The sequence below is a fragment of the Fundulus heteroclitus genome, chromosome 14 (assembly GCF_011125445.2).
Source record: "Fundulus heteroclitus isolate FHET01 chromosome 14, MU-UCD_Fhet_4.1, whole genome shotgun sequence".
Classification (NCBI taxonomy): Eukaryota; Metazoa; Chordata; class Actinopteri; order Cyprinodontiformes; family Fundulidae; genus Fundulus; species Fundulus heteroclitus.
In genome coordinates, this window is record NC_046374.1 from 32,646,302 (window position 1) to 32,672,855 (window position 26,554).

Sequence of the window (26,554 nt, forward strand, 5' to 3'; positions counted from 1 at the left end):
CTGATTCACACGTAGCTGGAGATCGGGGAAAACAAATAACTCTTTAAGCCTTTTGACTTTTCATTCATACCAAAACTCTGTTTTACATATCTTAAAACAATTGATTCTGAAAGCTCTGGCCAAAATGGAGATTTCTAAAAACTTTTTGAGCCTGCGTGTGTGTTTACATGACAAAACAGGCTTCATCCGAAATGTTGTAATCATAGCTCCTAGTTCCTGTTCCTTGACCTTTCACAAGATCAACAGTATGAATCTATCATGAGGAGGAAAGAAGCTTTTAACAGTGTTGCCAAAACACACATGGCTGATGCAAGTCAAATCCAGGCCTATAGCCTTCACAAAAAGAACTACAAAAAATGTGCAACCTCCCTATACTAAATGAACTATAATAGGAAGCATAAAGGCTCCTTTTCCTACCTCCTCCACTGCTGACTGCACTATTCAGAAAGCACTTATGCTGAACATGAATGCAGTTCCGCTTTGACTAAAGAGTCCTCACCAATTAGACCTTTTGGGGCTGGAATTTTAGGGTTTGGTGACAAATAAAGTGGTGCTGACGGCACATGCGTTGTCATTGGTATTGATGTGGCCATGCAGTGCAGAAAACAAACAAAAAACAAGTGGTTTTAGGGAAGGTGCTGATTTTTACGTTGGAGTTGTGATTCACTGTTTATAATATGTGTCTAATCAATGTTAATCTGGACAAATTCACCTCTACAAAATCTACATCTCAGGTTATTTATTTCCAACTGACATTACCATGGGAACAACACAGCATTTCCTTTTATCCCCTTGGTATCGAGATTTTAAAGTAAAAGTACACATGGTTCTAAACACTACAGCTGGTCCAGCTGCTCCAATATGTTGAGGTGCAAAGGAGAAAGAGAGCTGGGAGACCAGCTGTTTCACACCAACTCTCCCTCCTAAAACACAAGGACAATCCAGTTCAACGTCACCAGTGCTTTGAAGGATTCTGCCTGGCCAACATAGGTTTTAGCTTTGCACTGCTCCCTATGCATTTGGCATGTTTATAACAACACTCAGGGGTGAATCTGTGCAGATATGTGGGGATCAAAACTTTTGAAAACAATCCTGCGTACGTTAACATTTTTGAAAACGAAGTGAGGGAAATGTTTGTGTTTATAAAGACCCAGCTAAGTGTGTACCAGGCTTACTCAATCTGAATGAATCAAACACCTTTTAACATTGATGTCATTTTATTTTGAAAGGACTCACAGGACGCAGCTAGAAGCTGTTGTGTCTGACTTTGATGAGAGAAAAAAACATGACGCAGTTTGTTAAGTGAAGAAAACACAGAAACATCAGCTATTCGTCATGTTGTTTGATTCCAGTTCAGCAATAATTTAATATTTCTGTATATTAGTCCTCAAACAGCAGAGACATAAAGCTTGTGCTGAAATAAGAATTGAACATGTTCTCCAATCATCAGCCAGCAGAAACATACAGGAACATTCCTCAAGAAAGAGTTTAAGTAGGAAACAAAGCAAACTTACTTTTTGTTCCAAACAGTCCAAAGAGCTGAAGAATGAGATCTGAACAGAATGAGACCAAACAGAACCACCGAAGAACTAAACTACTTCACCTGAACAGGTGAGTTCAAAACCGAAAGCACTGTGAGGAATGTTATGGAACAAATGACATCACTACTCACATGATTAGAAGTTCATTCTTTTAGAGCAGGAAAAAACACAGAGTAGAGCGTCTGCAGTGAAACCAGAGGCAGGTTGATCACAGACAGGAAGACAATTTGTAGGATTCGATTGAATTTGACTTTGTAAAGTGCTTTGAGATGGCATCTGTTGTGAATTGCTGCTATATAAGTAAAAATGTATTGAGTTGGTTAGACAACTACAGATGTATTTATATTTTTAGGTTTCACAATGAAGGAATCCAAAACTTGAAAAAATAAAGTTTCATATTAATAAAAACCAGACTGCTGGTTTCAAGGACATAATCTGTTCTTAAACAGAACAAATATGGCAGTCCTGTTTCTATTTCCATCAACAATGATTGACAGATCTATCTCTATTCCACAGGAATCAAACTAGTGTGTTTGCTGGGTAAAAACTTCCTATTGTTAAGGAGGTAAAACTAAAAATATTTTCAAAAATAACTGTTGCATTTTTCTTTTGACCATAAAAAGCCTCTGGTGTTTGAACTTCACAGCTGTTGGCCCCTTTGGGGCAAAGTCTGCACTTATGTGGTCTGGACTTTGCAGCCTGCAGTTTGAGGGAGTGTGTAAATGTTTCAATCTGCCCCAATTCAACATTTGACATCCCCCCCACCCCCGCTTTTTACTCTTGTTATCATTTCTGATGGGATCTGTTGTGGTCTTGAATCTAAAGTTTTAATAACTCTTGTATAGGTCAGGTGGTGTTTCTCAGAGAAGGGGGTGTTTATACCAACACACACATCTTCTATTTACTTTTGAAAGTTCAGTTTTAGAAGACATGGTTCTTGTCTCCACTGCACTGTTATGTTTAATTATGAATATTATTATTGATTATAATTGTATAATATATCATTCAAAATCAAAGGATATCTATGACAACATTTATTTCAAATGGTTGTGATCAAGGGCTAAAGGCTTAATATTTATAATTTAGTTGTCTTGTTTTATCAAAGAGGGAAAAACTTGGATGTTTTCCAGCGTGATTAAAATGATTTGTACTAAAGTTTAGAGACTGTGAGTCGGTCAACATCTGGATGTTCAGGGAGGTGAGATCCTCACTCAGATGAAGCTGCTGGATGAAGTTTTTAATGAAGCAACAGGAAGAAACACAGCAGCTGATGGCAGTTTAGGAGCAAATCTTCACACAAACAACATTTAAAACATCTGAAGATGAAACATCTGATCAGACAATAAAGTTACTCACACTGAAATTGCAGCAGATTTAAAAATGAATGATAAACCAAACAATAATAAGTTATACAACAAGCTTTCTTATCTGTTTTTTTTATTTTTAAATGTTTAAATACCATAACTTCTACAAAATAAGTTGAAGACGTTTCTCTAAAAACTTGTTTTAGAGTTCAAATCTTGTTTCCCTAAGCAAATTTGATGTTATATAAAACTCTAAACCTTTTTTTCTCTTACAAATAAATGTGAAAACCAGGATAATAATACAGGAAAATAGTAAAGCTGCTGCTGTGATCCAGATGATCTTTGTCCGTTTCTCTGGTTCTGGAGTCAAAGTTGGTCTCTGAGGTTGAAGCTGATCAGCAGCTGCTGGAAAATTGTATTAATTTATTTTCAAAACTTGATTAAAGTTATAAACTTTATGAAAATTAGATCTTTCACCCCCATAACCAGGAGTGAAAGTAAGCAGGTCTGCTACTGTGTACCAGTAACAGGGAAGAGCAGCTTTCAGCTATAAAGCTCTCATTGAGAACAAGCCACGGCTGCAAATCAGATCAGAAAATAGATCCTCTAGCAGGATGCAGTCTACAACACCACATGATGGGTTTAAGCTTCTGTTTTATTCTTTCCAAGTTGGTTCTAAACCATTCTGCTGTGTTTTGGTGCCTCAACCTCCTGCCTTGCTCTTTCAGACTATTGCTAGTGGGCTGCACAGTGGGGCAGTGGGTAGTGCTGTTGCCTTGTAGCAAAAAGGTTCTGGGTTCAAGTCCAGCCTGCATGGAGTTTGTATGTTCTCCCTGTGCATGTGTGGGTTCTCTCTGGGATGAAACTGGAGTACCCAGAGAGAACCCACACAGCAGGAAAAATCAGAAAAAACAAATAGAAAAGACTGTGGTGGTTTGTTGTTGAGTCCTTTTTGAAAGACTTCTTCTCGCAAACCAACCATATTTCCCCATTTTAAAAACTAAAACTGTAATACTCTCAACCCAACTTTATTTATATACAACATTGAGATATAACTCAATTAGCCAACATGTTTTACACTCTAAAGAAATGATGATTCAAAAGAGAATACAAAGTTAAAGAGAACGCTATGAAATTTAAAATAAAATGAAGATTCGCAAAAAAATAAAACAACAAAAAGGAATAAATGTGTTTTAAGAGAAGATTTAAAGACAGAGAGTGAGTCTGCCTGCCTAATATGTAAAAGTTCATGGCAGAGTTTTGGGGCAACGACAGGGAGTGCGATGACCTCTTTGGACCTTGTTTGTCCAGGACTCGTCCTGAAAACTGTTCATCCTGAGACTCTGACACCTCAACTCCATGTTGATAAAGGATTAATTCTTTCCTAGGAGTTAACAAGCTGCAGAGGATGAACAGATCTAACCAGGGTCCATCAGGTGTGGTGGTGACCATTGCGTCACGTGGTCTTGGACATAGACACAGACATATATAAAGAGTAGACCCGGCATCGACCGCTCTACGCCTATAGGCGCTGATGAGATGTAGGGGCACCATCTTGGGGCGGTTGACAACTCCGCTCAGTGTAATGTGTTAACCAGGTGCAGAATCAATTTTAGTCAACTATACTTGCTGATTATTGAACTAATTTTCACGTTGTTTTTTTTCTGAAAACTTAAGCTATAGCTATTGTAACAACTGGTTCAGTGCATTTAAATGTTCTTAGTGTGGTTAAAAGTAATTAAATATTCTGACAGAATTGATGTATGCAAATTGATGTATTTATCTGAAGCATGTAACAAAAGTAATTTCCCTCTGGAATTATTAAAGTATGTCTGATTCTGATACATATCTATCTATCTATCTATCTATCTATCTATCTATCTATCTATCTATCTATCTATCTATCTATCTATCTATCTATCTATCTATCTATCTATCTATCTATCTATCTATCTATCTATCTATCTATCTATCTATCTATCTATCTATCTATCTATCTATCTACCTATCTATCTATCTATCTATCTATCTACCTCTCTATCTATCTATCTGTCTATCTGTCTGTCTGTCTGTCTGTATATATATATATATATATATATATATATATATATATATATATATATATATATATATTAAGGACATCATCAACAGGATGAAACCTTCTACCTGTGCCCTTGACCCTTTCCCAACAGTTCTGGTAAAATCCAATCTCCATACCATAAATTCCCTTATCACAAAGGTCATTAACCATTCCCTCCAGTCCGACCAGGTTCCATCCACACTGAAAACTGCTATCATCAGGCCGTTTCTTAAAAAACCCACCCTTGACCCAGAAGTCTTTGCTAACTACAAGCCAATCTCCAATCTTCCGTTCCTTTCAAAGGTGCTGGAAAAAGTAGTTTCCGCTCAGCTTCAGGACCATCTAAAACAATATGACCTGTTTGAAAAATTTCAGTCTGGTTTCCGTACGGGTCACAGTACAGAAACAGCCCTGGTCAGGGTCACAAATTACCTGTTGATGACAGCAGACACTGGCTCACCATCTCTTCTCATCCTCCTGGACTTGACTGCAGCATTCGACACTGTGGATCACAACATCCTCCTCCGTCGTTTAAGCTCCACTATCGGAGTCTCTGAGTCTGTCTATGACTGGTTTTCATCATACCTCACTGGAAGAACTGGGTATGTCACCTTGGGAAAGGCTAAATCCCTTGCTCACAACGTCACCTGTGGTGTCCCTCAAGGCTCAGTGCTCGGTCCTACCTTGTTCAATCTGTACATGCTCCCTCTTGGCCATGTCATCACCCAGCATGGGGTTTCATTCCATTGCTATGCTGATGACACTCAGCTCTACCTCAGGACAACCCAAACATCCTCTGCTCCTCTGCCATCATCAACTCTGACCACCTCCCTGGAGGAGGTAAAGGCGTGAATGAAGCAAAACTTCCTTCAGCTAAACAGCTCCAAGACTGAAGCCATCTTAGTCTACACCAGGTTAGGTCATCTGACATCACCAGCATCACCTTCTCTCGACACACTCTTACCCTTTCAACATCTGCCACTAACCTGGGTGTTAAAATGGACTCGCATTTGACCTTTGAATCTCACATCAAACACCTCTGCAAGACCTCCTTCTTCCACCTCAGAAACATCGCTAAACTTCGTCCCACACTCACTCCAGCAGATGCAGAAAAGCTTGTCCACGCTTTTGTCTCCTCCAGGCTAGACTACTGCAATGCGCTCCAACAGGTAGGGAACAGCCTTCAGAAGCTGCAATATATCCAAAACAGCGCTGCTCGGATCCTGATGAGTGTGCGCAAACATGACCATATCACTCCCATCCTCAAATCACTTTACTGGCTTCCTGTCACACTCAGAATTGAGTACAAGGTCTCCCTCCTTACCCACCATGGTGATGCCCCACCGTACCTTAAGGAACTTCTCACCCTACAGACCTCAACACGCAACCTCCGATCTACCACAACATATCTGTCGAAACAACCAAGGATGAAGCTCCGTACAATGGGAGATGGGGATTTCTATTCAGCTGCTCCCAGGCTGTGGAACGCTCTCCCTGGCCACCTGAGGACCCCACAGACTGTGGATGCTTTTAAACGTGGCCTTAAAACCCACCTTTTTAGAAGAGCTTTTAACTGAACTCTTTATTTTGCTTCGTTTTTATTTTTTTAGCACTTACCCGTTTTACTATGTAGCACTTTGTTTTGTTTTTTTCTAAATATAAAGTGCATTACAAGTCCAAAGTATTATTATTATTATAATTATTATAATTATTATTATTATTATTATTATTATTATTATTATTATTATTATTAAATAAACAGTGGAGCTCTTTGATCAACCAGAGGAGAGAGAAATCATCACAACTCAGTTTAAGTTTGTTGCACCGTGACTGAGGAAGGGAGTGTGGTAGTATAGTTGACCAACTGTCAGAGCTGTGCAGTCAAATTATGTCCTTGCAAAATTGCATCATAATTTGCATAATAGGTTGGCAGGTCTCAGAAGTCTGTCCTTTGCATGTTTGCAAAGCATCACTGAGGACTGCTGCTGCTTTCTGTTTGCTCCTCGTTCTCTTCTTCAGTCTCCTGGAGCAGCGAGGATCGTTGGACTCACAGCAACAGAGGAGACGGTGAGTATGTCTGCTGTGTTTTACTGCTTGATGTCTTTATGGATCCATTAGTTTTCATCCATGCTTTCCTACCTCCATCAGCCAGAAACAAACCTTCATGAGGACTTAGTAAAACCTGCTTTAACTGATGTGGTTCTGGTCCAGTAGAACCCAGCTGGGCTGCTGCTGATTTCTCCCCTTCATCAAGTCCTGACTCAGCAGTTTTTCTCTTTATGTCCAAGTTTGTGACTGAAACCTCAGAGTTCAGAGAGAAAGTGTTTTGGTGAGCAGCAGTGTCTGATAAAGAGGTTAATAATGAGGATTAGCTGCTGAAGGACTGGATGAAGTCAGACTGTAGATGTTGCTGGTTGTGTGTTGCTGATGCTGGAGCTGATGTGTTGCTGACTCTCCTCCTCTGTCTCCTCTCACAGGGAGAAGATGATCTGCAGGATCCTGCTGCTCATCATCCTCAACTCATGTCTCTGTGGTCAGTTTCCATCTTCTCTTTGTTCAGTCTAAATACATCAATAATCAGTGAAAAGTCTGTCAGTGAAGGGAACACTTCAATCCTCCAGCTGCATCTGATCAAGCAGTTTGACTTGAAGAGCATCAAGCAGAGCTCTGACAGCACAGAGAGCATCATGGGACAGAAAGCTCTAGAGATGTAGTTTAAAGACTCCCATGTTCCAGTTCTCAGTGTGTCTGCTCCTCTCTTTCCCTCTCTGTCTCCTCAGCAGCAACATTTGTAGTGAATGTGACACAGAGCTCCTATCAGGCAGAGGAGAACCACAGCATCACTCTGGAGTGGACCTTCACCACCACACCTGATGGATCCTGGAGAGATCTGTTCATCTACTGCAGCTTGTTAACTCCTAGGAAAGAATCAGTCCTTTATCAGGTCCATGATGGTGTTGAGGTGTCAGAGTCTCAGGATGAACAGTTTTCAGGACGAGTCCAGAGTGACAAAGACGTCCTCAGAGAAGGACGAATCAGACTCCATGTGTCCAGACTGAGGACTGAAGACTCTGGTCTGTATCTGTGTGTTATGTGAAGACTGATGAAGGTTCTGGTTCTGGATCCTGTCATCTCAACGTCTCTGGTGAGTTCTGTTATTAGAAGTCTGTCTCTCAGGCTTTCCGTGTAAATTACTGAGAATTATTTGGACAAAGTTCACCAGATTGTAGCTGAGATGAAGCTGATCCCAGATCAGCATCACCAGCTTTAAACTAAAGTTTCCATCTTCTCTCCAGCAGCTGCTGATCAGCTCCAACCTCACACTGAGAATCCACAACCAGACGATGGAGGAAGGAGCGGTCTTTATTATTTCCTGCTTCTGTTCCCTCTCAGTGTTTTATTATTTATTATGTTGCAATTATGTCTTTCTAAATATAAAATAAATCTAATTCGACCAAAACAGAAAAGGAGTTTCTCAGAGAAGCAGCCCATGAAATATGAAAACACTGTTATAAAATCTGATAAAACACTAGATTTTGTTCTTTGATGTTTATTAGTGGTAAAGCAGCAATGATGAAAATATATTTCCATGTAAAATAATCAGTCATGATTGATTTAAATATTCCATTAAGTTCTAATGTGTGTTAAAAATTTATTTTTCTACTCTTGTATAAAGTGTCCATATTGGACAGAAATGTGACATCACACATGTCCAACATGCTCTCAGCAGACAGCTGTGGGGTACATTCTGATGTTTCACTGCTAGTAACATAACTACAGTACTGATGAGCATGCAGAGGAAGAAGTCACCAGGGTTAGATGGATTACCAAAACAATATTTTACCTTTTAGGACCAACTAAAAGACCCACTATTTTTCTTCTCTTTACTGTGTATAAAGTGTCCATATTGGATAGAAATGTGATTCTGATTGCTGTAAATAAATGTCAACACATTGTTAAAAAAAAACAATATGAATGTGTTACTTTTTTATTTATTATTACTATGATTTACATATTTTGCATTCATTATTTCCAGATTTTATGTTTTCAATGAAAATCTCCCTAACAGTGATTTAAATGTTTTTAAACTTCTGCATCATGTGTTTCTGCTGGAGGGCCTAATTTGGACCATTTTCTGAACCGGTTCATGGGCCAAACAGAATCATTTCAAGGGCCAAAATATCAAAATGACAGAAAGTGTGAAATAGAACCAGCTCCCAGCCCAATCTTTGCCAGAGAGTCTTCTGGTTCTGGAGTTTGATTGGATCAAAGAAACAAACTCAGTTTCTGTGATTTAAACAGCTGCTGAACTAAAAGCCCAGAACTCTGACAGCTCCAAGTGGATCAGAACCACGTGAAGAGACACAAGCTGCCTGGAAAGAAGGAAAAGTCCTCAGTGGATAAATGATTTAGTGAAAATGAGTGTGGATGTAAAAAGGTCTTTATTCCGTCAGTCTGGGACCAAATGTCAGAGTTTCTCTCGGACTCTAAATGTATTATACCTGACTCATATTGTTTAATCTGATCAATTAAAATAATATCATTTTATTTAAAGGATCCATTAGAAAGGAAGTGAAAAAGAACAGAGGGAAAATTAAACTCATCTTCATGAACAGAAACGTAACAAAGTCCTGAACCAGAAAGACAACAGTGGTTTTTAAAAGTGAGAAAACCAGAGAGAGCAGTCAGGGAGACAGTTCCTATGTGTCAGAGGCTCAGAGAGTCCAGATGTAATAAACTGGACATTAAATCCTGTGGGATTTGTCTCTAATAAGTAGTTTAAATGTGAAGTAGAGTGTAGAGAAGCAGGACAGAGATCAGCAGCTGCTCCAGTAAAGCTGGCAGTTGTTCTTCTTCAGGTAAAGAAATTGTTTTCTGGTGAGTTTTTCTGTGTTAGTCAGAGCGACTAAAGTCAGAGAACTCAGAGATAAATCCACATTTCAGATCTAGAACCATCGTCTGTTCTCATGTCACAATGATCCAGGCAGGAGTCTGAAGTCCACAGACCCATCATGGTTCCTCCTTCAAGCCCAGACTGACAAAGACCCTCTAAATAAAGAGGTTCTGGTCCAGTTCCTCCTGAAGTTCTGCTACCTTCATACCATAACAGCCCCAGAACAACAGAACACGTTGCAGGAGCTGCTAGGTGCTGATCTGAGTTCATGTTTGCTGCAGGTTCCTGAATCAGAGTCTCCTCCTGTCCTCCTGGTGTTTCTCTGGTCTTATTGTTGAGCATTAAAGCAGCAGAAGCTGCAGAACATGATGAGACATGATGTTCTCCGAGATGGAGGCTCAGGTTTCCTTCAGCTGTCTGACAGGACAGAGATCATCAACAGAACCGCTCCAAACTCTCTGGACCAGACCAGAGCTCCTCCATGTTGATCCGTCACAGCAGCTCTCTGATCAAAGTTCTTCATGTTCGCTGCTTGTTTTCTTCTTGCTGCAGATCTCTGTTAAAATTCTTCACATGTTTGAAGCTTTCTGCTTTTTTTCAGCTCTGAAACTGAGACGATCTGAACCTGAAAGTCACAGAAATCTAATCCAGAGAAGAAGTTTAAACTTTAGTCTAGGAACTCTGCTGTGACAGCTGAAAATCAGGCTGATGGATTTTAAGATGAAGAAATAAATCACATGTTTTCAAAAAGACGTTTCTTTGGATTGAAGCGTCAGAGATTTGATCAGGTGGAGCTTCAGGAAGTCCAGAAGGAGTTCAGCTTCATGCAGCTGCAGTGATCCTGTTTGTCCACATGGTGGCGCTCTAAGGTGGATGATCTCAGGAAGCTGATCTGACTAGAAACAAACTGGAGAAAAGGTCATTAAGGAAACAGCAGTTTTCATGGAACTAGACTAGAGTAGAAATATTGCTCCCTCAGGTGTTGTTCTTTGTCAGACGTTAATATTTCTCTCTCCAGGAGGTTTGAACGACAGAACAGCAAATAAAAACATTTTTAAATGAAATCTCTTCTTGCAGAAATTTCTCATTACCTCTGAACCTCAGACTTCTCAGCAGCTTTAAAGATAAAAAGCCTCTAAAATGCTCAGATTAAACTGACATTTGTTCAAGTCATTTCAAGATGTTTACAGGTTCAGCTGCACTCATTAGAAGTGAGTTGAAACCTTAATGGGAGATTCAGTGTGAAACAGTCAAGATACTTGGTTCAGTTATGAAACCTCAGAGACCATGCTTTGGTTAAAAGCTGCAGCACCAATGACTCAAAACAATAAAAAGCTCATGAGCAACATTGCTGTGATGCCTGGTTGTACAAAAGGAGAATATTATTTATATGATAAAGTAAAACAAACTTTAAGGCAAAGCAGAAAAATCTTCTGAGATTTCTAAGCAGCTTTCAGGTGGTATAAACTGAGGACAAACTACGACCCTAAAGATGATCAGACTTCAATAAACCCAATAAAACAGTGATCATTACATGAGACAGAGAAATAGAGTCTGAAGCAGCTGTGACCCAAATCCATTTAGTCTTTCAGCTCATAAAGAACATTTACAGCCTGTGGTTTAAACAGAGGAAACAATGCAGGAATATAGTGATTTAATGGTGAAACAGCAGAGAGAGCTGCTCCTCCTTAGATGACCTGCATAGAGACAAACACACTGGTTCTGTTGGGTTCTGCTCAGTTGATGTAAAAAAGATTTTAGACAATAAAGCTGATTTTAAAGTTAGATGAAGCTCTGAACCACAATAGTAACCTCAGGTCACTTAATTTAAATAAGAACCGTCCATAGATCTTAATTTTAGTTTGCTAAATTATTCTAGTTCTGGTCGTTAAAACCTGTTGGTGGACTTCATCGTATCAGATAAATTTACCCAGACGTGTAGTTCTAGGAGGGAACATCTAGAACCTGTTCTCTGCTGCTGATGTTCAGGATCAGTGTCTCCACCTGATCAGGCAGCCTGGAGAGAAAAAGCTTGAAGACAAACATGTTTATTGAAGCACTGATGAGAAGAAAAGCTGGACTAACTACAGCAGAACCAGGAGACGTGGTGATGAGTGGACCAGGATGGAGATGATCTGGTGTGGATGTGTGAACAGTTTGCTGAAGCTTCTGTTGTTCTGCATCAACTGAACCAAAGGAGGAAAGAAGTCTGCAGAGGAGAGGTTCAGTTCTGAGATGCTGCAGACATCAGGCTGCAGCTTAGATCTAGAAAGACTAGATGTTAGAGCAGCAGACTGCCACCATCACTTCATAGAGTTCTTTTCCATCTCCAGAACCTCCTCTGGAGCCATTTGGACCTTCCTTCAGCCCTAAACTGCTGAATAAAAGCCTCTCAGTGGAAACTGGAGCCATCAGAAGATTTAAGCTCAGAGTTCAATCCGTCCAGTTTCTGCAGACTTTTCTTTGCTCCGTTCAGCTTCCCTGAAGGTAAAACTGTTCTGTAGGTTCTACAGTTTAATCAGTTTTATTTATCTTTTCTTTATTTAGTAAAGTCCCTTCAGATGACATGTTGGTAACTGATGTTCTATAGATAAAGTGAATTGATTTGATCCAGACCACAGCAGCTTCAGACCATCACTCTATAAATGTCTCCATTCAGTCTCTTCCAGTCAGAACGGTTCTGATCATTCAGAGCAACACAGGTTTTAATTTTAATTAATGATCAGTAAAGTGATAAATAACTAGACACTTCTTCAGTAAAAGCAGAGAGATGTTGGGAAGCCAACAAGCCGATGAAGTCTGGTTCCTGTAATCCAGAGGATCAGGGTTGATGCCTGTTGTTTTTCCTCAGGAGATCTGGAGCAAAGCCCAGAGTGAGAGTTTAGAGTCAGACTGGTCCTGAACATTGTTTCTGCTTTTCTCCTCATTAAAAACTCATTTTATACATATTAGGACTGATTTGGTACGATTCTTCAACCAGAGACCTTTTTGAAGAGATTCCCACAATCAGCACGACTCCCAGTCAGTTACCAGAACACCTCAGATTATTTGCTGAATTTAACATGCTGGGAAATTTATTAAAATGATGTTTTGTCACCATTTCAGTGTCTGAGCTGCAGAGAACTACTGTAACAGAAAGCAAACAACAACCTGAGTTTTCATCTTTGCATTAATCCTCCTATCAATCCAATCCATCAACTTTATTTGGAAAGCACTTTAAACACACAGAGACCAAAGCGCTGTACAAAAACACACATAAACAGTATTAAATTCAGTAATATTGATTTAAATATATAAAATTATTTTCTAAAATAAACAGTGGAGCTCTTTGATCAAACCACTGATCAGTTTGAGTTTGTTGCTCAAGGACTGAGGAAGTTAATCTGGTCGTGTATCAGAGGGTGTTATCCCTAAAATAAGTAAATAGAGAAGTAATGAATTTATGTGCTGAATAACAGACTTCCTGGATTCTTCACTAAGTTTAGTGTCAGAAGCCCAGAGGACTCATCAACACTAAGTTAGGTTAGGTGTGTGAACATCCACTTTTGTGTAGTTTTAACTCTGCTAGTGGTTCATAGTCGCCGACATGACCTGAGCTTTGAATTTCCCCTTTCTGTTGCTAGGCAACAATCCAGTGAAATGTGACCTACAGGTAAGTTGTGCTGCTACTGCATGGGGCGTGTCTTCATGTTTATTTCTAGCAAGCTGGAACAAGCCAGGAGGGAGGTTTGTTGAACCGGTTCTGGTATGTTTTCCCAATGTAGACGTCTTTGTCCAGATACAGACAAAGATAAAGGCGGTATGTAAACACTTCCAGAAAATAAAAGCTATCTTTACTGTGGCCTGTACGCTTCATGTGTTTCATTCTGTTCACATTTTAATCGAAAGCTTAAAATGTGATCTTGATGGAAGCTTTAATATGAACACAGTAGAATTTTAAATAATCTGGCATTATGGTCTTTATCATTCCATTTTCTTTATTGTTTATTGTGTTTAGAAATGTGTAAAACAAACTAACTGTGCATATCAACGTCAGAGTAGTAGTTGTTCCTAAAGAGTGATTTAGTTAATTAATAGTTTACTATTTCATCAACTGTGAAAAGCTGGAATAAACAGTAGAGCTAATGATGTCAGTTTGAGTTTGTTGCACCAGGACAGAGGAAGGTGGTCTGGGTTAAGAGAGGATTGTAGAATGCTGTTTTTTTACAAATGCATAAAAAGATTACAAAGTTTCATTTCTGTAAGCAGCCAGGTTGTGAATGTTGGACTAGGGTTGGTTTATTGATTCCTGAACAGACTGCTCTCAGACTAAAGTCAACGTCTGTCTGTGAATCTGTTTTTTCTACAGGAAAGTGATTCAACACGTCGCTCTGTTCTCACTGAAACACTGAAAGAGTTGCTTCAAGTAGACACAACAGAGGACAAAGATCAGCTTTCTGCCACTTTTCACTGATATTAACCAGAATGATTGTGATTTCAGCAGAAAGCAGCTTTCTCTGTGTTTACCAGCTGCTGCAAGGTGACTTCCAGCCACTGAGATCAGCTGTGAGTTCACAAGCAGACAGTGGAGGAAAGGAGCTTCTAGCTCCTCCTGAAACTCTTTCTGATTCCTGCTTTCATGGTGTCCACCCAGATGTTTGTTCCACCACAGAACAAGAAGAAAGCAACAAGGAAACATCAAATGAACACAGATCCAGGGTCCTGGCTGCACATTTTACTGCTTTGCAGCCAGATCAGCGTCAGATGAAGCCAATGAAATGCTAACGTCTCCACGGCGACAGCAAGGTGAGCTGTGGTGGCTTCAACATTTCTCCAGAGCGTGGAGCAAAGCTGTCTCTACCTTTGTGTCTCTGATCATCTGTGGAGCTCCAAGCTTCAGGTTCTGCTTGTTTCTGCTGCTTCCTGCTAACATCTGCACCTCCACACTAGCTGCATGTGGATGTGTTCCTGCACACCTCCTGCTGGTGATCTGCTGATCAGTGGATCTGATCAGCTCCCTGCAGCTGCAGCCTTCTTTGAAGCAGGCAGACCAGCTGAAGGCATCTGATGCTGCTTTGCCTTCCTGACTGTCTTTTTAAGTTCACATGGAGAGCTCAGTGATCACATCTGGCTTATTTCTGGCTTTCCTGCTTCTAACATCAGACCTGATTGTTGCTTACCTCTGACTGAAAGCACATCTCACCAATAATTCCCTGTTTTTCTCCAAACTCTGGCTTCCTCTGGACTAAAACAGCACACAGTCAGCACAGCTTTTTCCCACTTTGAGCCTCAATAAATGTAACAAGAACATCAGAAACTGTGCTGTGAACATCTGAGCCGTCTGGGTTCTCCTCTGGAAGCTGCAGCTGGAGAACCTGGTGGATCATGATGGAGGTTGGAGACGTTCTGGTTTCAGGCTCATCTCTGCTGATTAATGCAAAGAGAGACTATGGTCCAATCAGGTTTGAGCTTTTAAACAGCTGCTTCAGCTTTACTTTCCTTTGCTTCAGGTTCTTATTTACAGCATTTTAGAAAATATGTTTCCTATTTATTTGACTTCATATGAGCCCAATAAATGCAAGTTTATTTTGACATTAAGTTTATTTTTCTGCTCCTTCACTGAATCTAATAATTTGTTTCTGTTTTTTTTTGCTAAAATGATGTCACAAATAATTTTTGTTTCTTTGCTTAAGCCAAACTATGTCCAATCCACTTTATTTATATAAAACACCATAAAATATCAAGTAGAAAGATAAAAGCATTAGAATAAAATAATAATACAAGGTGTGCCTGCAGATAATAAAATATGCATGTAACTCTTCATGGTTTCAAAAGCTATAATCTCTGTGCCAACAATCTCTAGTTAACACATTGTCACGCCCTGCAGGCATTGTTGACATTTCTGTTCCTGTTTGGTTTCACTTTTGCACATTTAGCTCCTCCTTCAGTCCCTGCAGACCAGAAAGAAGCTTCATTGTGAACTTCAGTGACTGCAGCCGAAGAACAAATCTCTCTTCCAGCTCCTCTGAAGTGTTCAGTTTCTAATGAAACAGTAAAGTGAACAATACATCCCTCCATCACTCAGGACACAGAGGTCTCACTCTGTCTGAATTTCTGCTGCAGTCAGCAGGAAACTTTCTTCATTTCTACCTGATGGTCTGAAGGGTTTAGTGTTGGTGGAGATCTGATCACTGTTCATGTAGATTTAGCAGAAAACAACAGTCCCTCCACCTTTGGAGGCTTTCTGTCTGCTGCTGATGGGAATCTCCTACTAACCTGTTTGCACCTTTAACTGGTTATTTGTCTCATCATCAGACTGAACTTTGATCACTTCTGACTCTTTGGGTTTAATTTCTGGGTTTATTCATGTTCACCTTTTGTGATGATCCTGGCACTGGGGTTGGTTTGTTCTTCACTCAGTACACCTATCTCGGCTCCACCCCAACTGCAATCAACCTTCACCGTTTTCACCTGATTCCACCTCCTTATAAACCACCGCCAAACAAACCACCAGCGCCAGATCGTCTCAAGCTAATTCTCGAGTACTTTCAAGCCCTTTTGATTCTGCATGCCTGTTCTGTTTCCCGACCCTGATCTGTCTTTGGAACCCTGGATTTGCCTTCTCCTTTTGTACCTCTGAGCCCGCAAGATATCGAACCTTGGATTGGACCTGGACCTGCCTTTGGATTTCCCCTTTTTTGAAACATTGTGTGCACCCGGTGAACAAGTGATTATTCCTGGACCGTCTCTGGATCACACCAGGAGAGTTCCAGAAAACCATCAGCCCGGCTGCCGCCCCCACGGCTTACACCCCGCAGACACAGCCTGCAGCCGGACTTACAGTTCTCAGCAGGAAGCTATCGGCTCGTGAGCTACGCGTCACCGCAGCACACTCAGCTCCTGAATAAAGAGCCTATTAATTGTTACAGACTAACCTGTTCTGAGTCGATAACTGGATCCGTTTTTCCCCGCACTTTACAGAAACGATCTGGCCACTTAGACATGGATCCATCCTCAGATGATCAGTGGCGGTCCGGTGTTGAGAGGTCCATTTCTCAGCTGGAGGAAGGCGTAGCGGAGATATTAGCCCACCTACGCAGCCCGGCTTCTCCGAACCCGCCACTTCCGCAAACTTCCGCCTCCGTCACCGGGCCACGCCCAGAGACGTCACTTCCCGAGCCGCGTCTCGCCCCGCCCGAGTTTTTTAGAGGCGATCCTGAACATTGCAGGGCTTTTCTCACTCAGTGTGAGATTTTGTTTGAATTACAGCCATCAAGTTTTCCCACAGATCGCTCAAGGGTTGCCTATGTAATCTCCCTGTTGGCTGGAAAGGCAAGATTGTGGGGAGCGTCTGAGTGGCAGAACGACTCTCCCCGATGTCATTCTTATTATGCCTTCTCCCAGGAACTCATCAGGGTTTTCAGCCCACTATTGCCCAGTCGGGAATCCTCAAGGGGGCTTTTGGCTCTCCGGCAAGGGGAGAGGTCAGTCTCTGATTATATAATCGAGTTTCATCTTCTTTCTGCTGAAAGTCCTTGGAACGAACCAGCTCTGATGGACGTTTTCTTCGAGGGATTGAGTGAGAGGGTTAAGGATGAACTTGCTACCCGGGATTATCCTAATACCCTTCAGCAACTGGAGGACCTGGCAACTCGAATCGACCTCCGTCTTGTGGAACGGCGAAGGGGTCGCCGCTTTGCGCCCCCTCATCGTTCATGGTCGTCCTCACCTGGTCCAGCAGCCCCATCACATCCTCAGGGGTCAACGGAACCCGAACCCATGCAGCTGGGGAGGGCTAAATTGTCCTCAGAGGAGCGTGACCGCAGGTACAGATGCAATCTCTGCTTATATTGCGGGGGAGAGGGACACCGAGTCTGTGACTGCCCAATTAAAGGGGCAGGCTCACCTAGAAGAGGAGGTTCTCTACTGAGCCGTACTAAGTTTCTCGTCTCCCCTGATCTCCGTTTACCCGCTACCATCAACGTCGCTGCTAAGTCTTATAACCTGTCTGTTTTTGTTGATTCGGGGGCAGATACCGAGTTCATGGACAAGGGGCTAGCCAGGAAGCTAAACATCAGGCTCGTTCCGGGCCCGTTCCCCAGCAGCATCCTGGCGCTGGACGGCCACAAACTTAACCATTCCCACCTCATCACTGAACCGGTTGAGCTGCTGATTGGAGGTAACCACAGGGAGAGCCTCACTTTTATGATTATTGATTCCCCCCAGGTACCAGTGGTCCTTGGTGCTACTTGGCTTAAGAAGCATAATCCTCTCATTGACTGGCGCAGGGTAGAGGTTACCGGGTGGGCTCCTACCTGTTCGGCCTCCTGTCTTCACTCGGCTCAACCTCTCCCACTACCAGAAGAGAGCGCGGAGGACGTCTATCCTGACCTGACTAAGGTTCCCTCCGAATACCATGACCTGAGAGAGGTCTTCAATAAAGCAAAGGCCACAAGCCTACCTTCTCACCGTCCTTTTGACTGTTGTATTGATTTGTTACCCGGTACCACCCCCCCCCAGGGGCCGCCTTTACTCCCTGTCCACCCCTGAGTCTGAAGCCATGCAGCGTTACATTGATGACGCCCTCAGGGCGGGCATTATCCGTCCCTCCTCCTCCCCTGCAGGCGCAGGGTTTTTCTTTGTTGGGAAGAAGGATGGTTCGCTCCGTCCCTGTATTGACTACCGGGGACTCAACGACATCTCAGTCAAGAACCGATATCCCATCCCTCTTATGAACATGGCTTTTGATCAGATCAGTGGGGCTAAGATTTTCACTAAATTGGACTTAAGAAACGCGTACCATCTGGTTCGCATCAGAGAGGGGGATGAGTGGAAAACAGCGTTTAACACGCCCACAGGTCATTATGAATATTTAGTTATGCCTTTTGGTCTTACTAATGCCCCGGCGGTGTTTCAGAACCTTGTGAACGAGGTCCTCAGGGATATGATTGGCAGGTTCGTTTTTGTTTACTTGGACGACATTCTTATTTATTCTAAAGATCCCAAAACCCACAAGCAACATGTCCGTTCAGTCCTGCTCCGCCTGCTACAGAACCAGCTGTATGTGAAGGCCGAGAAGTGTGAATTTCACGTGACCACCACCTCTTTTCTGGGTTTCATCTTGTCACCGGGTCAACTGTCCATGGACAGTTGACCCGGTGAACTGTCCATGGACAGTTCACCGGGTCAACCGATCCAGAGACGGTCCAGGAATAATCACTTGTTCACCGGGTGCACACAATGTTTCACCGTTTTTCCGTTAATTGGATCCGTTTTTCCCCGCACGTTACACCTTTGACCTTGTGTGGTTCAGATTATAGTTCAGAGGTCAATCACAGTAATAATCTGATTTATTGGCTGAAAATTTGTTTAGAAGGTTGTAAAAATGAGGAAATTCTACTAAATGCACCTATCAAGGTGAAAGTAGTATTTTGTCAATAGAATAATTTATTTATTAAATGTTTGCTGTTTTAACAATTATGAAAGATTGGATAAACAGTGAAGCTCTTTGATCAACCAGAGGAGAGAGAAATCATTCATTACATCAATTTGAGTTTGTTGAACCGGGACTGAAGAATTAAGTCTGGGAGATAAAATATTTGGATAACGTCACAGGTTGTTGGCCTAAAAGGTAAAACCTGTTCAACCACATGTCAGTCTACCAAGGAGGCATGCACAGTCTCCTCCCTCTCAATCATGACATAAACTGTCTGCAGAGCTGTTCTCAGGACTGCTGCTGCTTTCTCTTTGCTCCTCTTTCTCTTCTTCAGTCTCCTGGAGCAGCGAGGATCATTGGACTCACAGCAACAGAGGAGACGGTGAGTATGTCTGCTGTGTTTTACTGCTTGATGTCTTTATGGATCCATTTGTTTTCATCCATGCTTTCCTACCTCCATCAGCCAGAAACAAACCTTCATGAGGACTTAGTAAAACCTGCTTTAACTGATGTGGTTCTGGTCCAGTAGAACCCAGCTGGGCTGCTGCTGATTTCTCCCCTTCATCAAGTCCTGACTCAGCAGTTTTGCTCTTTGTGTCCAAGTTTCTGACTGAAACCTCAGAGTTCAGAGAGAAAGGGTTTTGGTGAGCAGCAGTGTCTGATAAAGAGGTTAATAATGAGGATTAGCTGCTGAATGACTGGATGAAGTCAGACTGTAGATGTTGCTGGTTGTGTGTTGCTGATGCTGGAGCTGATGTGTTGCTGACTCTCCTCCTCTTTCTCCTCTCACAGGGAGAAGATGATCTGCAGGATCCTGCTGCTCATCATCCTCAACTCATGTCTCTGTGGTCAGTTTCCATCTTCTCTTTGTTCAGTCTAAATACATCAATAATCAGTGAAAAGTCTGTCAGTGAAGGGAACACTTCAATCCTCCAGCTGCATCTGATCAAGCAGTTTGACTTGAAGAGCATCAAGCAGAGCTCTGACAGCACAGAGAGCATCATGGGACAGAAAGCTCTAGAGATGTATTTTAAAGACTCCCATGTTCCAGTTCTCAGTGTGTCTGCTCCTCTCTTTCCCTCTCTGTCTCCTCAGCAGCAACATTTGTAGTGAATGTGACACAGAGCTCCTATCAGGCAGAGGAGAACCACAGCATCACTCTGGAGTGGACCTTCACCACCACACCTGATCGACCCTGGAGAGATCTGTTCATCCTCTGCAGCTTGTTAACTCCTAGGAAAGAATTATTCCTTTATCAGGTCCATGATGGTGTTGAAGTGTCAGAGTCTCAGGATGAACAATTTTCAGGACGAGTCCAGAGTGACAAAGACGTCCTCAGAGAAGGACGAATCAGACTCCATGTGTCCAGACTGAGGACTAAAGACTCTGGTCTGTATCTGTGTGATGTTCAGACTGATGAAGGTTCTGGTTCTGGATCCTGTCGACTCAACGTCTCTGGTGAGTTCTGTTATTAGACGTCTGTCTCTCAGGGTTTAAATTACTGAGAACTATTTGGACAAAGTTCACAGATTGTAGCTGAGATGAAGCTGATCCCAGATCAGCATCACCAGCTTTAAACTAAAGTTTCCATCTTCTCTCCAGCAGCTGCTGATCAGCTCCAACCTCACACTGAGAATCCACAACCAGACCATCGAGGAAGAACTAGTCTTTATATTTTTCTGGGTCTATTAGGTATTAGTGTTTTTTTATTAATTATATTGGGATTATGTTTTAATAAAGCAAAGTTTAAAACACATTTCTTTACATCCCAAAAGAAATGGAGTTTCTCAGAGAAGCAGCCCATGAACTCTGAAAACACTGTTATAAAATCTGATAAAACACAAGATTTTGTTCTTTAAAGTTTATTTTTGTTAAAGCAGCAGTGATGAAAATATATTTCTGTGTTAACTAATCAGTCATGATTAATTTAAATGGTCCGTTAAGTTCTAATGTGTGTTAAAAATCTGCATCTGGTTCTGTATTTATTTTTCTATTTTTTTACTGTGTATAAAGTGTCCATATTGTATAGAAATGTGATTCTGGTTGCTATAAATAAATGTCAACACATTGTTAATAACACAATATAAATTAAAATATTTTATATAATTAGATGGCTGAGAAAGGTTTTATTATTTATTTTATACAATTATGAAATCGAGACATTTTACTTTTAAAAATCTATGATTGACATATTTTACATTTATTATTTCCAGATTTTACGTTTTCAATGAAAATCTCACTAGCAGTGATTTAAATGTTTTTACCTCTGCATCATGTGTTTGTGCTGGAGGACCTAATTTGGACCTTTTCTGAACCGGTTCAGGGGTCAAACAGAATCATTTCAGGGGCCAAAAAATCCTGAATGATGGAAGAAAATGACAGAAAGTGTGAAACAGAACCAGCTCCAAGCCCAATCTTTCCCAGAGAGTCTTCTGGTTCTGGAGTTTGATTGGATCAAAGAAACAAACTCAGTTTTTGTAATTTAAACAGCTGCTGAACTAAAAGCCCAGAACTCTGACAGCTCCAAGTGGATCAGAACCACATGAAGAGACACAAGCTGCCTGGAAAGAAGGAAAAGTCCTCAGTGGATAAATGATTTAGTGAAAATGAGTGCCCCTCTAGGGGCTCTCTTCATGAGAGAGCTCTCTTTGTGTTTCAGTTCTACCTCGCTGCCACAGGTGCAATGTGTTGGAGCTCGTCAGCCACTCCATAAAGAGCTTCACACCAGAAGCTTCATGCCTCTTTTCTTAAAGTGTCAAATGCAGAGGCTGTACGAAACGTTGGTGATATGGAACAAAACAGATTAATACAATATCAATTAAAAATGGTATGAGACAGGAAGAAGAACTACCCCAGAGAATACGCACAAGGAGAGTTCAACCAGAAAGAATACAGATTCCACAGCAGACATGTAGCCATAAGTGTAAAGTGGGAGAAAATTCAATGATTGTAGAAAAGAAGGGCTTTATTGCTTTCATATGCAAAGTTATCAATGTTACATCAAGACAACAAAGGAAAAGTGACAGAATCAAAACAGTGGTAGAAGCTGCCATGGAGTTTTTAGATATCAAAGACATTAAAGCTGAAGATATTCATGCAATGCTAAGTATCAATAATGATGAAGGGTCTCAAAGTATTAATTGAACTTAAAATTGGTACTCCATTTCTTACAATGGAATGCCAGAAGTTTGATTGCAAATGGACAATAATTTAAAAAATATATAATAGATTCCAAAGTGAAACCTGATGTTATTTGTGTACAAGAAACATGGCTAAAACCTCATCTTGATTTTATTATACCTGGATATGAATCTGTTAGATTAGATAGAGATGGTAAGCAGGGTGGGGGATGTGCAACATTTGTAAGGGAAGAAATATCATTTCGAAGGATAGTAAACTCAACAGAAATAGAATGTTTAATAATTTAAATATATAAGGCAGATACAAAATTAACGGTAATCAATCTATATAACCCTTGTAAACTATTAAAACTAGAAACATTAGAAAACATAAAAATAGGAAACGGGAAAGAAATATGGTGTGGAGATTTTAATGCACATAATAGTTTTTGGGGAAGTAAGCATACTGATAGCAATGGCGAAGTAGTAGAAGATTTAATGGATGTTAGACAATTAGTATGTATAAATAATGGGAAAGGGACTAGAATAGAAATACATTCTAATACAATCACATGTATTGATCTCACTATAGTATCAGATAGACTGGCAAATTCATGTGAGTGGAATGTGGAGGAAAACACAAGTATTGGAAGTGATCATTATCCAATAATATTTTCTGTTAATATTAAAATAGATGTACAAGAAAGGCCTATTCATGAGAAATGGAAGTTTGAAAAAGCAGATTGGGAAAAATTTAAAGAAATATGTAACAAATCAGTAGAATCAATGTCAATGAAGGAAGATATTGAGGAATGCTCTTCTAAAATCACTCAGATAATTTTAAATGCTGGATTGAAGAGTATACCGTATAAATCAATTGGGAGAAAGGAAAAAAGAATACCTTGGTGGAATGATGAATGTACAAAAGCAATTAAAGAGCGTAATAAAGCATTTAGAGTGTTAAAGAAAAATTTTAGTCAAGAAAATTTGATTAATTATCAGAGGAAAAGAGCTCAGGTTCGTAGAGTTATAAAGAACAGTAAGAGGAATACATGGAGAAGTTATTGTTCTGCAATAGGAGATGAAGTTAGAATAGAAGAGGTTTGGTCAATGTTAAAGAAAATGAGTGGGACTAAAGTATTTGTTAAAATACCAGTATTAGAGGATGATGGAATAATTGCAATAACAGATAAGGAAAAAGCTAATGCTTTGGGAAATAAGTTTGCTAGTGTGCATAACGGGGACCATTTAGATAATAATCATAGACAGAATATTGAGAAGATATTAGTTGAAAATAGAGATATATTTATTCACGAAGAAAGTGAGGAAAATGCATTAGATACAGAAATCAATATGAATGAATTAAAAATTGTGTTAAAAGGTGTCAGAAATAGTGCAACAGGAGAAGATAAGTTAAGTTATATGATGTTTCAGAAATTACCTGAGAAATTATTTGAGATTATATTATATTTATTTAATAAAATTTGGAAAGAAGGTCAAATGCCAAAAAGGTGGAAAAGTGCGTTGATATTGTCATTTAATAAGCCTGGGAAAAATCCTAATAAAGTTGGAAATTATAGACCTATTGCGCTAAGATCGCATTTATGTAAATGGATGGAAAAAATACTGGTAAGAAGACTAAATTATACTCTTGAAAAACAAGGAATATACGCACCATATCAATGTGGGTTTAGAAAAGGCCGTTCTATGGATGCTGTAGTGAAAGTAAGTAATGAAATTGAAAAAGCATTTAAAATGAAAAAAATAATGAGCATTGTTTTCTTAGATATAGAAAAGGCTTATGATTCAATGTGGAGGGAAGGCTTATTAATTAATAATAGGAATAAGAGGTAGATTTTATAACTGGGTTCTAGATTTTTTAACAGAAAGAAAAATTAGAGTTAAAGTAGGATCTGAAATTTCAGAGCAATTTGAAATAAATAATGGAATTCCACAAGGAAGTGTTATTACCCCAGTATTGTTTAATATAATGACTAATGATATTTTTATGAAATTAGATAGAAGGATTGGATCAGCTTTGTATGCTGATGACGGGGCCATTTGGACGAGAGGACGAGATCCCATAATAGTAAAAAATAGAATAAAGGAGACAATAGGAGAAATTGAAAAATGGTCATATAAATGGGGTTTTAAGCTATCGTCAAGTAAATCTTGTCATATGATATGTACAAAAAAGAAAAAAGATAGATGAGCAGAGTTTGGAACTATATGGTCACAAAATGGAGACAGTAAGTCATTTTAAATATCTGGGTATATGGCTAGATCAAAAAGGAACATGGAGAACACATATAGAAAAAGTCGAGACGAAATGTAAGAAAATCATAAATCTCATGAGAGCAGTAGCAGGAAAAGATTGGGGAGCAAGTAAACAATCATTGGTGCATATCTATAGGGCTTTAATGAGATCCACAATAGATATGGGTGTTATATATATGGAGCAGCAGCTAAAACAAATTTAATGAAAATAGAACGAGTAATTAATAAAGCAATGAGAATTTGTACTGGTGCAATGAGATCAACACCAACTAAAGCAATGCAGGTAGAGTTAGGAGAAGTGCCTTTAGATTTAAGGAAAGATCAACTCATGGTTACATATTGGTGTTGATTATATGGATGTGAAAATGAAAATATAACAAAAAGTGTTAGAAAGGAGTGTTTGGAATATAATTATTTTAATGGTAAGGGTTTTGGATGGATAATAAAAGATAAAATAGAAGAATATAAAATTGGAAATAAATGGTTTAATTCACCTACACCTATAAGTAATATACCTATTTGGTTATTTCCAAATGTCGAGATAGATTTTAATATAAGGGAATTAAAAAAAGAGTGGGTAGACTGTAGCAAAGGTCAAATGGCAAATCATTATATAAAAACCAAATATTATAGCTATTTAGATTTATATACAGATGGATCTAAAGATGATAAAGGAAAAGTAGGTATATGTACATACATTCCAATGATGGAGATAAGTATTGGGAGGAGATTACCTGATCAGATGTCGGTATATACAGCAGAAATGATGGCAATAATTATAGGATTACAATGGATAGAGGAAATAAAACCAGATAGAGTAGTTTGTTGTGTTGATTCTTTGGCAGCCCTTTACAGTATCCAAAATATGAAATCAGAACGAGAAGATTTAGTATTAGAAATTCATCAAAGTTTATTCAGAATACAAAAACTTTATATAAATGTAGCATTCTGTTGGGTTCCAGCCCATGTAGGATTAAATGGAAATGAAAGAGCAGACCAAATAGCTAAAAAATCAATTAGAACAAATAATATTATAAATATACTGTATGGGAAAGGAGAAGCTAAGACAATAATTAAAAAAGAAATTAAGAAAAAATGGCAGGATAGATGGAACATGAATAAAAGTGGAAGAAATTATTATATAATACAGAAATCTATTAATGCCAAGGGTGTGACTAGGAAAAATCGGAGAGAGGAGACTATTTTAACTAGATTATGATTTGATCATACTGGGTTAAATAAAACATAATTTTTATTAAAGAAAAGTGAAACAGAGGAATGCATAGAATGTAAAGTAACAGAAAATGTAGAACATATTTTATTATATTGTAGAAAATATGATGAAGAAAGGATAAGATTAAAACAAAAGACAAGACAAATAGGAAGGGAATGGAATTTGAAAGGATTAATAGGAACAACAGGAGAGGGGATAAAGGAAGTACAGAAAGCTGTTATTAAATATCTTAAGAATATAGGATTATATTATAAGATTTAAAAGGTATATAGATGTATGGGTGTGTGTGTATATAGGTATGTATATGGATGTGTGTATGATGTGTGTGTGTGTATATAGATAGATATATATGGGTATATGGATAGATATGGATATATAGATGTATGTATGTATGTATGTATGTATGTATGTATGTATGTATGTATGTATGTATGTATATAGATACGTGCAGTGTGCTATTTGCAAAAAAAAAAACAGAGGGGGGGATCATTTCCTCGATTAATCACATAATGTTGAAAGTTAACTCGAGATTATTTTCAAATTAATTGTATGCTTTATTCTTTATTTCTGAAAGTGTAACAGCCTGTTTGGGCATTTTAATATGCAATTTTGCAATAAATGACACTGAAAAATAACAAAATAAAAATATTTTTTGTACAAGCATGTATTTTATTAAGCATTTTTGAGAAT

At 39.6% G+C, this 26,554-nt stretch overlaps 2 protein-coding genes and 2 long non-coding RNA genes across 5 annotated transcripts in view; 3 read left to right on the forward strand and 1 right to left on the reverse strand.

The window, feature by feature from the left end:
• The window catches only part of LOC110368156 (ICOS ligand), a 502,595-nt gene that overhangs the window by 347,826 nt on the left and 128,215 nt on the right, over positions 1–26,554 (reverse strand). The gene's annotated exons all lie outside the window — the stretch shown is intronic.
• LOC118565830 overlaps positions 1–26,554 on the forward strand; it is a gene marked incomplete in the record, with an annotated part of 395,980 nt that overhangs the window by 245,447 nt on the left and 123,979 nt on the right.
• On the forward strand, positions 6,893–8,317 carry LOC118565839. The gene is made up of 4 exons (XR_004932640.1): positions 6,893–6,992; positions 7,074–7,458; positions 7,706–8,070; positions 8,222–8,317. It is a non-coding gene; the product is annotated as an uncharacterized LOC118565839 (long non-coding RNA).
• LOC118565844 lies at positions 19,504–20,926 on the forward strand. Its single transcript, XR_004932647.1, has 4 exons — positions 19,504–19,616; positions 20,027–20,082; positions 20,333–20,692; positions 20,840–20,926. It is a non-coding gene; the product is annotated as an uncharacterized LOC118565844 (long non-coding RNA).